The sequence below is a fragment of the Humulus lupulus genome, chromosome 5 (assembly GCF_963169125.1).
Source record: "Humulus lupulus chromosome 5, drHumLupu1.1, whole genome shotgun sequence".
NCBI classification, from domain to species: domain Eukaryota; kingdom Viridiplantae; phylum Streptophyta; class Magnoliopsida; order Rosales; family Cannabaceae; genus Humulus; species Humulus lupulus.
This window is the reverse complement of record NC_084797.1, coordinates 220,005,181-220,020,253: the sequence shown is the minus strand read 5'-3', so window position 1 is coordinate 220,020,253 and position 15,073 is coordinate 220,005,181. Positions and strand designations below refer to the sequence as shown.

The 15,073-nt window shown below is 37.7% G+C and overlaps 1 long non-coding RNA gene across 2 annotated transcripts; it reads left to right on the top strand.

Moving 5' to 3' along the window:
- The first annotated feature begins 8,028 nt into the window (after positions 1 to 8,028).
- Positions 8,029 to 9,888, top strand: LOC133833983 (uncharacterized). Of its 2 annotated transcripts, XR_009893249.1 has the most exons (4): positions 8,029 to 8,179; positions 8,768 to 8,842; positions 9,401 to 9,519; positions 9,610 to 9,888. It is a non-coding gene; the product is annotated as an uncharacterized LOC133833983 (long non-coding RNA). The 2 variants fall into 2 exon arrangements; XR_009893250.1 differs by lacking the exon at positions 8,768 to 8,842 and having other exon boundaries at positions 8,053 to 8,179.
- The last annotated feature ends 5,185 nt before the right edge of the window (positions 9,889 to 15,073 follow it).

Sequence of the window (15,073 nt, the reverse complement as noted above, 5' to 3'; positions counted from 1 at the left end):
GGTAATCAACTATTGGGGTCATCCAGGTTGGATCAGAGTTAATCATGTTGATATCTTCTTGTTTAGGCTCGCTAATACTAGGTACCGACAGGTGCTCAATTGGGACTACATTTAGCGCATCGACCTCGTTGGATGTGGCGAGCCTGGCTAGGGCGTCTGCATTCGAATTTTGCTCTCGGGGAACCTGCTCTATCACATAGAACTCGAAATGTTCGAGTGCTACTTTCACTTTTTCTAAGTATGCGGCCATCTTTGTTCTGCGAGCCTGGTATTCCCCTAAGATCTGGTTGACCACTAACTGTGAGTCACTGTAGCAATGAATTGCTTTAGCCTTAAGCTCCTTTGCTATTCAAAGTCCTGCCAATAGAGCTTCGTATTAACCTCGTTGTTAGATGCTTCAAAGCTAAACCTTCAAGCGGAATGAAATCGACTTCCAGTTGGAGTGATCAATATGATTCCTGCCCCCAATCCATTTTCGTTGGAAGATCCATCGACATAAAGTTTCCACGGCTTGCGGGCTGGGGTTATAACTTTGTCGTCAGATACTCCCGTACATTCCACAATGAAGTCTGCCAGGGCCTGTCCTTTTATGGTCGTCCTGGGATGATAAGTGATCTCAAATTGTCTGAGCTCAACAACCTATCTTAATGATCGGCCCAAGGCTTCTGGCTTAGACAAGACTTGTCATAGTGGTTGGTCAGTTAGCACATGGATGGGGTGTGCTTGGAAGTAAGGTCGGAGCTTTCGAGATGAGTGGATTAGGCTGAGAGCCAACTTCTCCATTAATGGGTATCTCGACTCTGCCCCCAGTAACCATTTGCTGACATAGTAGACTGGTTTTTGTACCTTTTGATCTTCTCGGACGAGCATGACGCTGATGGCGTGCTCGGTTGTAGCGAGGTATTGGTACAAGATTTCTCCTGTGATAGGTTTTGACAAGATGGGAGGTTTTGCGAGGTGTTTCTTTAGCTCCTGAAAAGCGAGCTCGCATTCCTCTGTCCACTCGAATTTTTTCCCCCTCTCAAAAGGTTGAAAAATGGAAGACGATAGTCTGTAGATTTTGAGATAAACCTACTTAATGTCGCCATCCGTCCAGTTAAGCTCTGGACATCTTTATGTTTCCGAGGTGAGGGCATGTCAATTAGAGCCTAGATCTTGTCAGGATTAACCTCTATTCCTCGTGCGTTTACTATAAAGCTCAGAAACTTACCCGACGACACTCCAAAAGAGCATTTTTGTGGGTTGAGCTTCATGTTATACTTTCGTAATACGGCGAAGCATTCTTCGAGGTCGTCCACATGGTTATTGTTATGTTTAGATTTGACCAACATATCATCAACATACACTTCCATGTTGTTACCTATCTGTTAAGAGAACATCCTGTTTACAAGCCTTTGGTACGTGGCTCCAGAATTTTTAAGCTCGAAAGGCATGACATTGTAACAGTACAACCCTTTATCTGTCACAAAACTCGTGTGCTCTTGGTCCGGGGCATGCATGGAAATCTGGTTATATCCAAAATAAGCGTCCATGAATGACATAAGACCGTGCACAGCAATGGAATCTACGAGCTGATCGATCCGAGGTAGGGGAAAACAATCCTTGGGGCATGCCTTGTTGAGATCAGAATAGTCGATGCAAGTCCGCCACGTTCCGTTAGGTTTCAGAACCAAGACCGGGTTTGCGACCCAATCAGGGTAGAAGGCGTCTCGTATAAACCGATTCGCCTTTAATTTGTTGACTTCTTCCTTCAAGGCTTTCTTTCTATCATTGTCTAGGAGCCTTCACTTTTGCTGTATCGGGTGGAAACTCTTGTCAATGTTAAGTGCATGGATTATTACATTAGGACTTATCACTACCATGTCCAAATGCGACCATGCAAAAACATCCTGGTTTTTAATTAAAAAGCCAATTAATTGATATTTTGTTTCTTCTGAAAGGTTTTTCCCCACCTTCACAGTTTTTGGGGGATCAGCTTCTCGAGCTTGACCTCTTCGAGCTCGGCTCCTTCTTCTATTCTTGGATCGATCTCTTTGTATATTTCAGAAACTGTCCCATTCTTATCATTAATTACAACAAGTGTTTATGCACTTGTCTGCTTCTTCCCTCTAATATGAATGTTGTAGCATTCCCTCCCTGCGAGTTGGTCCCCTTTCAGAGTCCCAATACCATTAGAAGTCGGGAACTTGATGGCCAGATGCCTGATGGACGAAACTGCCCCCAACCCTACTAGGGCGGGTCTCCTGAGCAAACGTTATAGGAAGATGGGAGATCCACCACTACGAATTCCATCATCTTGGTTACCGAGACTGGGTAGTCTCCCAAGGTTACAGGGAGTTCGATGAATCCCATGCAGGCAATCCATTCTCCTAAAAAGCCGTGCAACGTAGTTGCATAGGCTTTTAGGTTGTGAAGTGCGAGTCCCATCTTTTCTAAAGTGGCTTTGTAAAGGATATTTACCGAGCTCCTGTTATCAATCAGGACTCGGTGTACCCTCTTGTTCGCGAGCTGAAGGGTGATGACTAGCAGGTCATTATGAGGGAACTGTACATGGGACACATCATCCTCAGTAAAATTTATGGGTTGAGATTCAACCCTTTGTTGTTTCGAAGCTCTGGGTTCAGGTTCATAGGGAGATCCGTCACCAGTTTTCAGCTCATTCACGTATCTTTTCTGGGCATTTTTACCCGATCCTGCAATATGGGGTCCCTCTGAGATGGTTATGGCATCTTCTCCATCAATCCGAGGGGGTCGTTCATCCTCCCTTGCTCAGGAATTGCTGTTCTGGGCAGGTGGTACAGCCGTTGTCCTCTGGTTGGTGGAAGCCTGATTGGGGTTCTTTTTTTTTACATAGTGCTTGAAATATCCTCTCAAGATCAGTCCTTCGATCTCATCTTTTAGTTGTCTGCATTCATCGGTTGTATGTCCGATATCTCTGTGGAATCAGCAGTACTTGTTGGAGTCTCTTTTCGCCTTTTGGTTTCTCATGGGGTCAGGCCACCTGAAAGGGACCTGGTTTTCATTAGCTAGGTAGATATTCTCCTGAGACTCATTGAGCTCGGTATACACCTTGTATACGAAGAAGTATCTTTTCCCTTTCTTCTTTTTCCCCCATCCGCCTTGGGATTATTCTCTTCATTTTTATTTCTTTTAGAAGGGTTGTCCCCGGGGGTTTTGAGGTCGTAGGATCCGCCGAGGTCAAGGCAGAGTTTGCGTTTGTTGTTGTAGTTATGGGATGAGAGGTCATATTCAATGCTGACCTCACCTCTTCTACATTAACAAACCTCTGAGCTCGTTGATTGAACTTGGTTAAGGACCTTACATGCTTTCTTTGCATATCTTCCCAGAGAGGACTTCTAGGCATTACTCCAGCTCGAACAGCCATTAAATGGCCACTATCGTCAATGTCACGAGCTCGAGCGACTTCCAAATTGAACCTTGTGAGATAACTCTTCAGTGTTTCTTTTGGCTGATGTCAGACATTGGTCAAGGCAGATGCCTCAGGCCTAATGCCGGCCATGGCCTTGAATTATTTCTTGAAATCTCTTGATAATTGATCCCAAGAAGCAATCAAATGTCTCTTATATTTTTCAAACCAGTTCTTCGCTGGTCCCGTGAGAGAGGCTGGGAGAAGCATGCACTTGAGCTCATAGCCCACATTATTGGCTCGCATGATTGTGTTGAATGTACTTAAATGACTGTATGGATCCAAATTTCCATGAAATGGCGGGACATGAGGAATTCTGAATCCTTGAGGAAAAGGGGTGCTAGAGATGTGTGGGGCAAAGGGTTCGAGTTCTTCATCGAACTCTTCGTCCTTTTCTCAGCTTCGTTTGTTTTGTAAGAGCCTGAATGCTCTTTCTAACTGCTTAATCATTTCTTGGACTGGATCTATGAGGGGTCTGCCTTGAATCAATGGGAACACAGGATGCTTATGCCCATTGAGATGATCTCTTAGATCTAGATTCGATGGATTATCACGCCCCCGATTATGGTTAAGAAGCTCCCGTAAATCTGGGTGATTTCTTCGATTTCCAGTGTTCCTAGGTTCCTGGTCGTATATGCTCACAGACCTGGTGTCACCCGAGCCTTCACTGGCATGACACGTTGCACGATTATTTCGAGATGGGTTTCTTGCTTGTTGCTTTGTCTCAACAATTTGAGATCGAGACATTTGGCTTCTCGTGGGATTGGGACCCCTATGCTCCCTAGTAGTTTCCCCATTCCCCCGCCTTCGCCCAGCTTGCCTTTCCTTGTCACCAAGGGCCAGTTGACCATCCCTTCGAACTGGCGACGGGTGCCTTATTGGCGATGGTGGGTGTCTTATTGGCGATGGTGGCTGCCATTCGTTACGGGGCCTAGAAGGCCCTGAGTTTGTTCGATCTGGTTCTGCCACATTCTACGCGGTACCAAGATTTCAGGTCTGAGCCTCCGAGGGAGCTCGGTTTTTCTCTACCTCAGTCGGTGCCTCCACAGTTGGGTTGGCAGGACCTTCAGCCCGGTTACTTCTCCGAGTTCTTTGTGGAGCTGGTTGCTCTGCTGGCGACGGAGGTTGCTTCGCTCTTTGGGTGGCCGTGTTGTTGCGTGGCCATCCTCGAGGCCTACGTGGTGTAACATGAACGTCTCCCGGAGGCGGAGCCTGGACATGTGGCGGAGGTGGAGCCTGAGCCGCCTGCACTTCAGCAGCTAGTCTGGCTAGCTCTTCGTTGCTTTTCTTAGCTTCTGTCAACTGCTTTCGCAGTTGACGATTTTTGAGTTCCACTATTGGGACGCTTTGTTCAGGATTGTAGTACATGTCCTTGTAGTCCCTGGGAGTAGGTGGTCCCCGAGAGTCGGATGAACCACTCCTCTCATCGGGATCCAAATTCACTGTAGGCTGCTTTCCAGGGCGCCGGGGGCACTCAGCTTCATCTAAAATTTCCTCATCAGGAACATTGGGATCATTTGCAGCCATTGTTGATTCAAGAGGCTTTCTGACTGAACAGACTCACACATGTACTGTTTAATGGCTCTCAATGAAAGCACCAAACTGTTGACACTGTTTTTCGTCAAGTTAAATTGGAGAGCAATTAAACAAGAAAATATTGGAGGAAATGAATAAAGATGAACACAACAGGTTTTTTATGTGGTTCAACAGTTAAATATGCCTAGTCCACGAGTCTATGTTATTAAAACTTGGGAGTTTTCTGGAAACTTTTCAGAGAATAGTTGCCCAGAGTTTTCTTTCCAGAAATCAGAATTCAGTCCTTTACAAATGGTTCTTCCTTCTCTATTTATAGGGAAGGTTTGCATAATTCATTCCCACATATTTCAGGAAGATATTCTGTGAATCAATTAATATAATGTTATTTAATGCATGATTTCCCACATACACGGAAACGTCCCATGAAAAGTGGGATCGGATAACAGATTGAATAATATCCCTTAAACAATGGGATTGTACAACAATAAATAAGTTCGCATATAACTGATTAATTCAGGTACGAGATTCATCAAATCTCCAAGGCTAGTAGTCGATCATGAGCTCGACTCCTAACTTTGCATACGCTCGGAACGAGTAACTATTGGTGAAGTCTTATCATTCGAGCTTACAGTTCCCGAGCTCGAGCCATCTCGTCTGAAGACAAGAGATGTATTAGGGAAAAATATACAAGTGTCAAACCATGGCCATTACGAGCTCAGAGAACGAGGCTACACATCCTTGAGCTTTTCGAGGTCGTTATTTACAACAAAGCAGCTCGACTGAAGCACCTAACGAGCCTAGATTTTGGGATCACAATCCCATGCTCGAAATCTGGGTGTAACAATTAAATAAATAAAAATGAAAAATCCACTCACTGATTACTATAGCTACACGCCACACACTGTCCAGGGACTTTGTGTGTCGTGCAGTACCTTATAAAATAAGGCGATTTATTTTCTCAACTATTATTTAATTATTTTAATTATGTAAACATAAAAACTAACTTATTACTTATCCATTAATTAATTAATTAAATAAATAGAAGTGAAAAATCCAGTCTTGTTTCTTTACTGTGTTACAAGCCCAAGTGAGGTCTTGTGACTCCTTGGCGCGTGTAGCTCCCTACAAAATAGGGTCCAATATTTTTTCCACAATTATTTAATTATTTATTCAAGCTACCTTATCAGATAAAATCCAACAACTTGATAATTAATTCAAATTTGAATCTATTATCTTTTTAATTAACTATCACATATAATTAATTATTTGAATAAATATTAATCTTTTAAATTCAAATCCAATTTGAACTTGTCAGATTATTATCTCATACTCAAATAAAGATATTTAATTAATTCTACTAATTAGTTAAAACTAATTTTAATTAAATATTATTTTCGAAAATTTAATATTTATTTGATCATAATTTCAAAAATTATAATAAATTAATTATTTATATAATTTCTAAAATTACACAATAATTAATTATTAATTATTTTTGATAATTACAACTAATTTGTAATTAATTAATTAATCACTATCATCACATAATTGCATATTTGGCCCGAAGAACAAATTTCTTCTTAAATATGTCTTTTTACCATTTGACCCTTTATATCAACTCTTGCCTTGAATAATGTTGATAGAGCCGCTGTGGGGACCTATGGACCTATAATTTCAAGCTCCAATAAATTTGTGATTATTAATTAAACTCTTTAATTAAACAATCTTAATTTATTAATCTCATGATTACTCCACTATAAATATGAGATTGCACTCTTGTAATTATAGACATTTCATTTACTGAGTACTTTATAACAATAAATCATCCATTGATATAATCATTACATACAAATTAACCCTCTAATAATGGTTCATAATTAACTGGGAATAAAATTACCGTTTTACCCTTTTAATGATATCTTGTTTCCTTAAGTACCATCGAATTTACTAGTGAAGGTTAATTCATAACCAAATTATGAATTTGAGCTCAGTAACCTTTCAGTCCCAAAAGTCAACCCTTAAGAGAACCATTATTGAATCTCTTACGAGAATGTATAGATTCCTTATCTGTATACTATGTCCCCAGCCATTTACATTAATGAGTTCCCAAAACAAAAGTTTCTAGCTTGATCATTCTGACAAACCCTGACGAGTGAATCAAAGAACTCATATAACATAAACATGAGTTCATAGTAACTTCAGGATTAAGATCTATTTGTAAATCATCATTAGTTGATATATTAATTAATACTTCGAAATGGTATTTAACTAAGTATTAATGAACATATGTGGTATCTGGTCTAGTTCTATATATAAAGTACCTCCACTAAAGTGTCCTACTACACTAGTAATCCGGATCTAGATCACATGTATTCATAATACTAGTAGATCGTACTTGCAGTATTTAATCTAAAGATCCCATAACTTTATTTTACTGCGAACTATTCAAGTTCATTTATCTCAAACACAATCCTCCCATTCCAATACGTGGTTGAGATTACATATATGAACTTAGGAATTTTTCTGATGTTTGCTTAATTTTATCACAAAATAATATAGTCCATAAAATATATGCATAAAAAATTCAATTTATTTATTTATTTCTTAAACCAATCACTACAACAAATTTGACATACAATGACTCCCTACAATGTCTTACACCATTGGTGTAAGACATTAAAACTTATCAGGGGTTTTAAATGTCTAATGGTGTAAGACATTGAAAGTTTTTATTAATGACTACAATTGGAAGACATTAAAAATGGTGGAAGACGTTGGAAATAGGTTGAGAAGTGGCCAGGGGGACATCTAATGTCTCCCACTGGGAGACGTGGGACACGTGGCACGTCTCCCACTGGGAGACATTGAATGTATAGAGGGGTACATCCAACGTCTCCCACTGGGAGACGTGGGACACGTGGCACGTCTCCCACTGGGAGACATTGAATGTATAGAGGGGTACATCCAACGTCTCCCACTGGGAGACGTGGGACACGTGGCACGTCTCCCAATGGGAGACGTTGGATGTACCCCTCTATACATTCAATGTCTCCCAGTGGGAGACGTGCCACGTGTCCCACGTCTCCCAGTGGGAGACGTTGGATGTCCCCCTGGCCATTTAATGAATTTTGGGTCTTCTTCTTCCTCATAACACCAAACAGAGAGAGCACACCAAACAGAGAGCACGAAAGGGGTTGCGATTTTAGGGTTTTCAAGGTTAGTTTTTTTTAATTTTTATGAATTTTAGTTAATTATTTTGATAAAAAATCATAGGTTTAGCATTAGGATGAGTAATATACATGATTTTGTGTTAATTTTACATTTTTATGCATTTTTTTCTATACATTGTTAGATTTATTTGTTTTTCCATGGAGGTTTTTTTATAGATTTAAGATTTCATAGTTTTTTTTTAAATTAACCTATCACATTGTATATATTTCATTATAATATATATGTTCATGATTTTTTTTAATTTTTATCATTATTTATTTCGAAATTTAGATATATTTTTGTATGTATATTTACACTTTTTTTTTTAAATTCTAACTATTTTGTTATATATATAGTTATTATGTTAAAATAAATTTATTAAATAATTTAAAAAATATAAATATATGCAAAAATTTATGTTTTTGTTGATTATTGAGATTTTAGGTTATGAAATTTTTTATTGATTTTTTGTTTAGGTTATAATTAGTGGCTCATTGGAGTTTTTTTTTATTTGTTTACCAATCAATTACTTATTAGGAATTTAGTGATATTTGTTTAGTAATGTTTAACATATTAATTAATTTAATTTCGTAGGTTGTGATTTTGGTGGTGAGATTTTAGAGAGTACTTTGCATCAATACTTCTATATCTATCAATCACACATTTGAGGTAATTAAGTTTCTAAAATTATAATAATAAGTTATATATTGCTAGATATTTAGTGATATTTTATTTATTATTTATTAATTTATTTATATTGGTTTGTGAATTTAATAGCGAATTCGATTACTACTTGAAGTAATTTTGCTAGCTTTTGAATTATTAATTGCAAGAGGTAAATATATATTCTCTTACTTCTACTTTTAATATTATTAAACAAATGTTAGAAGAGTTTGAATATCTTAAATATTCATCCATAGTGAAGTAGGTTCTGAGATTAAAATTGTGTGCTGCGGTGATAACGGAAGGTTGAGAACTTGTGTGTATTAGTGAGGTAGGTTCTGAGAAATTTGACTGTGTGCTGCGGAGCTATAAGGAAGAAACTTATTGTATGTTGTTTGAATTGTTTGTTTTTCTATTCACATGTAGATGGTTAGGTCACTATTATAGGGGAAATGCTGCCCGATTTTATCTAGGATAATAAACAATTAATTTTATATATGCATTCTATAAGGAAGAAACTTATTGTATGTTGTTTGAATTGTTTGTTTTGTTATTCACATGCAGATGGTTAGGTCACTATTATAGGGGAAATGCTGCCCGATATTATTTAGGATAATAAACGATTAGTTGAGAACGGGCATTACTTGATTGAACATGCAAGTCCCAGGCATTACTTGAGAACGGTATTATTAATTAAAATTTACAAATTATTTTTGAAACTATAAATGTAATCAAATAATTAATTAATATATTTTACTTTATATTTCTTGCAGCTAACAAGCACATCATATACAGAGGCACAAATTGATGAGTTGCGACAAGAATGGGCGACATATGTGTTGCCGATAATCCAAAGTTACCGACCTCGTTGATAGGTTTTTTTTTAATTTTTTAACTCTTTCTTCATACACAATGCAATATTTGTTCATTTTGAATATTTCTAACAAATATTGTATTTCTTGTATATATCTAACAAATATATTTTTTTATTTCAATTTAAATTAATATTATTTCAATTTAATTAATTTAAATTTAGATTAAAATAATTTCAATTTAAATTAATATTATTTCAATTTAATTAATTATTAAATTAATTTCAATTTAGATTAAAATAATTTCAATTTAAATTAAAATAATTTCAATTTAAATTAATATTATTTCAATTTAATTAATTATTAAATCAAATTAAAATAATATTAATTATAAATTTATTTAATTTATTTTTTTTAAATGTGGGAGACTTTCAATGTCTCCCATTGGGAGACGTGGGAAATGACTCACCTCTCCCAATGGGAGACGTGGGATGTCTCCTAGGGACTTCCCACGTCTCCCATTGGGAGAGGTGAGTCACTTCCCACGTCTCCCAATGGGAGAGGTGGAAAGTCAACGTTTGACTTTCCACCTCTCCCAGTGGGAGACGTGGGAAGTGAGGCACGTCTCCCAATGGGAGACGTGGGATATATACCTACAATGACCCTAGCAACAACGTCTCACTAAGTGGGAGACATTGTAGACTTCCAATGTCTCCCAATTAAAGTCATAAAACCTCTATTTTGTTGTAGTGAATGTTTACTACATTTGCTTTCAAGGCATAATCCCCAACAGTACCACAAGTAACTCAACATGCAAATCACTCAAAAAGGTTGTCAAGTCTTCCTCTAAGGCAGCAAGTCTGCATTGGCTGCCACCTAGATTATTTCTAAGATTTCGAGGACTAGGTCCTCAACTTGGAACATAGTTGGGAGCAAGGAAAAGGCGTAGGCTATTAAACATCCTCAGGAGGTAACCTTTTGAAGACAGTCATGTCTCTCGGTACCTGGCCTAGGAAAGAGGTCGACGCCTCCTTACTACCTGATGAGGGCGACCTCCAACCATTGGATCGATCCCCCGAGGACATTTCTTTTTGGGTGTCATCTCACGAAGAAGAGACACATGTCCCTGGCTGAAAACACAGAAAACAAAACATTACAAAGTTGTTTACAATTCCAAAATGGCCATTACAACTCAAAAGTTACAATTTGCCGACCTAAGCGGAAAAAATAGGGTTTAACCGTAGTTCCTCTGAGAAACCTTGGCCGTGGTGATCAAGCGGTTGCATATGTACACATCGCCACCTAAGCTCTCCAACTCATGGTTGGTCCAGCTTTTCTTTCCCTTTACTTGTACCACATAGCACCCGTGAGCCAAGGCCCGACAAGAAAACTTAAACATGCTCATAAGCAGTGAATAACACATTTCCATATCATAATAAACATGCCCATCAGTCATAACTCTACCCATGCATGCATACAATTCATATAATTGACTACAATGTCAAATGGGGTCAGATGCCCTAATTAAATGATTAACAGAATCATATAGGGGCCTGTTGCCCAAGTACATGACTAATAAATCACACCGGGCTCAGAGCCCTAGGATCTGGTACTAATAAGTCACCCCGGGGCCCATTGCCTTATCCTATGAATAACCAGCCTTGGAGCTGGCCCAGCGTACCCAACGCTTTAGTTTTCTATGACCATTGGGTCGAACAAGCGTATAATGTGCTCCTGATTAAATCTAATTATATTGACCAGCACCTAGTGCGCTATTTCCGCCCTTGACTAATAAGTCAATGCTTTTCACAAGTATATAGTGATATCGGGCATTCATCATATAACAAATATCCATATACAAAGCATTCAACATGCTTTAATCAATCATTCACAGGAATAATCATAATCATGCGCATTTACAGGGGCCAATGCCCAATCAAGACTATATTCCACATTTGGGCCAAGCCCTAATCATGTACATCACATAATGGGTGCAGTTTTCTTACCTCAAGTTCAAGTGTAATATAAAATAAAAATGACCCTCGAGCACAATCCTGATTCTGAGCCCCTAGCGGTAACTTAATCACAAACAAGTATAAAATCCCGTCAATAATGAGTAAATAAAGGCTAATGAACTGAGTCCTAGCCTCCAGGACATCGAATTCTACAAAATAGGGTAATAGGATCTATCCCGAGCCCTTAGGTTTGAGCTCCCATCACTAAAATCTCATTTAGGCCATTTTTCCTATTTTAAGCCGCGACCCCAAACACCCGAGTCGCGACCTGCTCAAGTCAGGGGCCCCTGCCCCCTTTCTTACTGCGCCTCGCGCCGCGGTACACCTACCAGGTGTCGTGAACCTAATTGCCCAACATCATAATTCATCTTCTTCGTCAAGCTTGGGCCGCGACACCCAAGAACAGGGTCGCGCCCTGACCTGAAACCCAGCCAAAAACCTCCATTTTTCTCATTTCAAAATCTTCCAAAAACCTATCCAAACATATCCAAATCCCAAAAACAAAGTTCCCAATCATCTCAATGGCCTAAAACCATCAAAATCCAAGATTCAAATAACTAAAAAACTCATCAAAACATAGAATCCAAATTCAAAACTTAAGAAACTTTAGGGAACAGAAACTCGAAAAGTCAAAGCTTAAATTACCTCTGATTGTGTCGTTTCTTGCTAAATCCTCTGCCTAACAGGCTTCTAATCTTTCCTAGAATCAATACGACTCTAACCTTGCTTGAATCCGAGTCCTAAAACTCGAGTTTCCTTTGAAATTGCAATGAACGGTAAAAAAGGATAATGGGAGAGAGAGAAAAGGTATTTTGAATGTATATCTATTTCTGTTAGGTTACATGGAGCTTAAGTATCCTTAAGTAAGACCCAAGGCTTAGGGTCCCAAAAACGTTCCCGATGGTAAAATAGTCAAAATTCTCAGAATTTCCTCTTGATCTCACTAACTCTCAATATATCCTCAAATATTGACTCCCATTACCCAATATCCCGGTAATGGACTAAATACCTATAATACCCCTTGACTCGCCCTGAGATAAGTATTAATTCCATTGTGACTTTCCCACTAGCTTGCTCCCTAGGATCGCCTCGTGCCGAGTAATCCAAATAAATCGACATAATAATGTGGTCCCATACATATATGCCAAATATACCCATAACGGGCCAAATTACAAAAATTTGCCTTCTAATAGGAAATGGGCCCACATGCTTAATTAATACACCTAAACATACATATAAAGTCATATTATAATATAACTCACATAATCACATAATTATACGCATATATAACACATAAACATGTAATTTCCATAATTTTCCATCTTGGCCCCTTAATCAAGACCCTAAGCCTTATTAGGTAATTTGGGACGTTACACTTCTTCTTTAGTTTTCTTCTCCTTTCTCTGCAAAACCAGAGCCCCCTCATCGCCCCTCGCTGTTCCAATGCCCCCCATTCCGATTCTTGCCCATTTCTTTCAAGTTTAGGTAATCTAAACCCAATTTCTATTTATTTTAGCCTTTAAAATGATTTTTTTTGTTAATATATTTATGTATTCCGTATTTGGTAGAAATGTGTTTTTGAAATATTTTTTTTTGTTTTCTTTTTAGATTGGAGTAGTAGAGCATCGTCCTTAGCCAGAGACACCTTTGGATAACCCCTGAGCGTTGGGTATTGTTTTTATATATTTTTTTTGTGTTTGATTAATGTTTAAATTATGTTTTTAAGTGTGTGATTGGTTTGTTTATATAGTGTTGAATTTTGTTTTTCATTTTAGATTTGTATATTTTAGATAGTGTTAAATATGTTAATGTGTTAATTTAATTAAGGGTAAATACTATTTTGGCCCCTGTGTTTTGCAAAATTTACCGATTGGACCCTCTATTTTGTTAAATGACATTTTGGACCCCACATTTTGCAAAATGGAACAAAATAATACTCTGGACTCAATTTTGGTCAAATAATTTTTCAATATGACTAAAATGCCCTAAGATTTTATTAAATATTAAAATATAAATTATATTAATTTTGTTGTCATATTAAACAAATTAAAATCAAATTTTAAAAATGTAATATTTAATTTTAAAAGTAAAATAAAAATTAAAACAAATTAAAATTTTAATTTGATACTAAACTTAATTACATATACTTAAACTCTTAAACAAAACTTAATTAAAACAAAATTGAAGTACTTAAACCTAGATTAAAAAAAAAACCATTTGCTTAACATATAAATTCTAGATTCATCTAAAATGAATATATGGGTTCTTGAACTCATCTAAAACCCAAATTTAAAGAAAAAACTTGATCATCACTAAATCAATATCAGATCTCATCTAAATATCTCCGAAAATCAATTCAAAGCAAAAAAAAAAAAAAAAAAAATCCAAGATAGACCCAATCGTTCTTTAACTTATGTCTTCTTCATCATCATCATCATCATCATCATCATCATCATCATCATCATCATCATCATCATCATCATCATCATCATCATCATCATCATCATCATCATCATCATCATCATCATCATCATCATCATCATCATCATCATCATCATCATCATCATCATCATCATCATCATCATCATCATCATCATCTTCTTCTTCTTCTTCTTCTTCATCGGTGGACCAAGACACGGATCCACTCATTTGCCGACCTAACCATGTGAAGAGATTTTCTCGCCAGTTCTAGTCGTTTGCCGATCTAACCTCGCGAAGAGCTTTTCTCCCCAGATCCGAGCCTCACAACATTGTTACCTCTGTTCTAAGCCCCACCACGACCCAACTCCGAGGAAGAGGAAGCCCCACATCTGAGATGGAGGAAGGAGGAAGCCCTACCGTGGCCGTGATGGAACAAACCTGAGATCAGGAAAAATACAGATCCGTCCTTGCCCATCATCGACCCAACACCATCAGTCTTCTGCTCTTCGTCCATTCCCAACCCCTACAAATCATCCCAAGCGAAACCAAACCTAGTAAAACAATATCATTCTGTCAACAACATCATCCCAAACACAATTGAACAAACCCAAATTGTGAAAACTTAGATATGGACCCAGCCCCTTCTTGCCATCCATGCTTTGATACCCACTGGATTTTTCGATCGGGTAGGGAAAGAAGAGAAAGAGGAGAGGGAGGAGAGAGAAAAGAAAAATAATTCAAGATATGTTTTTTAAATATTAAATTAAATTTATATTCATTAAGTTTTTAATATTTATTTTAAAGTTATTTTAGATATTTTTTAATTATTAATTAGTTTATTTTAAGGGTATTTTGGTCATATTGAAAAAATATTTGACCAAAATTGGGCTTAGGGTATTAATTTGTTCCATTTTGCAAAACGTAAGGTCCAAATTGTCATTTAACAAAACATAGGGTCCAACCGGTAACTTTTGCAAAACACAGGGTCC